The sequence below is a fragment of the Callospermophilus lateralis genome, chromosome 6 (assembly GCF_048772815.1).
Source record: "Callospermophilus lateralis isolate mCalLat2 chromosome 6, mCalLat2.hap1, whole genome shotgun sequence".
NCBI classification, from domain to species: domain Eukaryota; kingdom Metazoa; phylum Chordata; class Mammalia; order Rodentia; family Sciuridae; genus Callospermophilus; species Callospermophilus lateralis.
The window spans coordinates 94053053-94056740 of NC_135310.1; the positions used below are offsets into that span (position 1 = coordinate 94053053).

The following is a 3688-nucleotide window of genomic DNA, read 5'->3' on the forward strand; positions in this document are numbered from 1 at the left end:
TTAAAATTCATTATTTCACTAACCTACAATTTGAATAAACTAGAAATGTGCTAAGACTCATCAGAGCATGAATAAATATAAATATAGGAGATTCTCCACAAGTAAGTAAGAAACATACAATGAAGACTTAGTAATATGGGAAGCTACCAACAGTTAAGTTTTTCATTTTTCAATAAAATAAGTAAATGTCCAAAGATAGTTATCTGAACATTATAATTTCAGTGGGAAATATACTTCTTATAAGCAAAATCTCCTCTTAAAAAGTAATAGATTGTTAGAGGAAATATTTAAAATACTATTGTGACTTCTACTTTCAGATCCAATGAAAAGAATTTAAAAGTAGTCACTTCCATCATAATGATTAATAAAACATGAATAAACTAAAATTAATCGCCTCTGATTGCCTCAGTAAATTTAAATTAAAGAACAAAGAATGCCTCAATAAAATGTGAAAGACAAACAAATCTAGATTCCAATGCAAGATCTATTTTTTTTTTAACTAGAAGAGATTCACTAGAGCCATAAAACTAGAAATTTGACTTTAACAACAATGACAACAACAAGCAAAACTTTCTCATGCCCTAAAAGAGTAGAAATAAGTTTTTCAGGGAGAAGAAAAATGATCTAGAGAAGACATTTAGATCTACAATAAAAAGGGAAAAAATGGAGAAGTAAAATAATATTTAATTTATTATTCATATTCAATCTAACACACAACTGTTTGTAAATTACTAGTAATAACAAATGTATTGGGTTATTATATCACATGACATAAGTAAGATTGCTGACAGCAGTTTCCTAAGTGCCTGGAAGGAGGAACTGAAATACACCTGTACAAGACAATGGTAGTGTATGTGAAAAGCCTTATTGCTATTATTTTAAGATGAAGATGAATTTAGATTAAATGTAAATGCATATTGGAAAATTTGGGGACAAAAACTAAAAAAAAAAGTTTAAAATGTATACAGATATAAGATGGATATGCTGAAGATGTAATTAAAAAAAATGGATCATAAAAATAATTAAAAGCGAGGAGGTCTGCGCTTGTTCTGTCTAGCTGTGACCCTCTGAGGCAGCGCAGCTGTGAGGGGACGGCAGATTGGCAGGATTGGTATGTCCATTTAATACAAGAAAATGGAAACTGAACAGCCAGAGGAAACCTTCCCCGACACCGAAACCAGTGGTGAATTTGGTAAGCGCCCAGCAGAAGATATGGTAGAGGAGCAAGCGTTTATAAGATCTAGAAATAGATGAGATGGTTGAATTACGAATTCTGTTTCAGAGCAAGAATTCTGGGTCAGTGATTGGGAAAGGAGGCAAGAATATTAAGGCTATCCAGACAGACTATAATGCCAGTGTTTCAGTCCCAGACAGCAGTGGCCCTGAGCTCATATTGAGTATCAGTGCTGATATTGAAACAATTGGAGAAATTCTGACGAAAATCATCCCTACCTTGGAAGAGGGCCTGCAGTTGCCATCACCCACTGCAACCAGCCAACTCCAGCTGGAATCCGATGCTGTGCAATGCTTACATTACCATTACTATAAGGGAGGAGACTTTGGAGTTGAGACTGTTGATTCATCAGCGTCTGGTAGGAGGGATTATAGGGGTCAAAGGTGCTAAAATCAAAGAACTTCAAGAGAACACCCAGACAACAATCAAGCTTTTCCAGGAATTCTGCCCTCATTCCACTGACAGAGTCATTCTTTTTTTAAAAATTAATTAATTAATTAATTAATTTTAATTTTATTTTTTTTAATTGGTTGCTGATTCTTATTGGAGGAAAGCTTGATAGGGTGGTAGAGTGCATAAAGATCATCCTTGATCTTATATCTGAGTCTCCCATCAAAGGACATGCACAGCCTTATGATCCTAATTTTTATGATGAAACATACGATTATGGTGGTTTTACAATGATGTTTGATGACCACCGTGTCCGTCCAGTGGGATTTCCCATGTGAGGAAGGGGTGGTTTCGACAGAATGCCACCTGGTAGGGGTGGGCGTCCCATGCCTCCCTCTAGAAGAGACTATGATGATATGAGCCCTCGAGGAGGACTCCCACCCTTTCCTCCTGGTCCAGGTGGCCGGGGTGGGAGCACAGCTCAGAATCTTCTTCTTCCTCCACCATACCACCTAGAGGAGGAGATTTAATGGCCTATGACAGAAGAGGAAGACCTGGAGATCCTTATGATGGCATGGTTGGTTTCAGCGCTGATGAAACTTGGGACTCTGCAATAGATACATGGAGCCCATCAGAATGGCAGATGGTTTATGAACCACAGGGTGGCTCTGGATATGATTATTCCTATGCAGCGGTCGTGGCTTATATGGTGATCTTAGTACTTATTATTACAACACAAGTAACTATTCCCAAAGATTTGGCTGGATTTATTATTGACAAAGGTGGACAGTGGATTAAGCAAATCAGTCATGAGTCCGGAGCCTCAATCAAAATTGATGGGCCTTTAGAAGGATCCAAAGATCGGATCATTGCCATTACAGGAATACAGGACCAGATACAGAATGCACAATATTTGCCGCAGAACAGTGTGAAGCAGTATGCAGATGTTGAAGAATTCTAATGCAAGATATTTTTTCTTTTTTATAGTGTGAAGCAGTATTCTGGAAAGTTTTTCTAAGACTAGTGAAGAACTGAAGGAGTTCTGCATCTTTTTTTTTTTTTTTAATCTGCTTCTGTTTAAAAAGCCAACATTTCTCTGCTTCATAGGTGTTCTGCATTTGAGGTGTAGTGCAGAACACTAGATGTATTCACCAAATGTAATGTTTTAGTTCCTTACAAACAGGGATGGGGAGGGGGGAGGACATGCAAAAACTAATATTGAAATTTTGAAACATCCACAGAGTGAGTGAATTTTATTTTTTGTTCATTGTTGGTGGTTTAAAAAATCCCCCCATGTAAGTATTGTGAGCACCTTGCTTTGTGGTCACTGTAAACATTTTTGGGGATGGGACAGGGAGGAAAGTAACAATAGTCCACATGTCCCTGGCATCTGTTTGGAGCAGTGTGCAGAATGTAATGCTCTTTTGTAAGAAAAGTTTTATGATTTTCAAAATAAACTTAGTGAACCTAAAAAATAATAATAATAATTAAATCAAAGAAGACAAAATATGAAAGGATAGAAAAAGAATGACAGAGCAAATAAACACATCTAATAATATGGAAGTTTTCAATCTAGCTATCAGTAATCACATTTTCTGTGAATGGTATATAAACCTTAAAAAAAAAAAAAAAAAATATATATATATATATATATATATATATATATATATATAATACACATACATAATATAGTATCATATGTATAATATATAAATATTGCATATAAAGAATGTATTATTATATGTATTATAACATATTATATATAGTTACATATTATACAAACCTTAAAACATAGTTGTTAGAGTAAATTAAAAAAATAAACTGCACCTTATGTTTTTTACAAGAAACCAATTTTTGTGATAAAACTATATTTTTATAAGTTCAAAAGGTAAAGCCAAGTAGAAAGATACACCACGCTAATAGCAATAAAGAAAAAAGTCAGGCTACACATTCTACCAGGGAAATTTTACCAGGGAGAATTCATCTTTTTCTTAAGGTAATATTAATTATGTAAATAAATTGTAATGCTATGTAAGTAAATACACATAAAAAAATCTTGCACCA

The 3688-nt window shown here is 34.5% G+C and overlaps 1 pseudogene; it reads left to right on the forward strand.

Moving 5' to 3' along the window:
• Positions 1-1134: 1134 nt before the first annotated feature.
• LOC143402513 (heterogeneous nuclear ribonucleoprotein K-like) lies at positions 1135-2706 on the forward strand (annotated as a pseudogene).
• Positions 2707-3688: the final 982 nt, after the last annotated feature.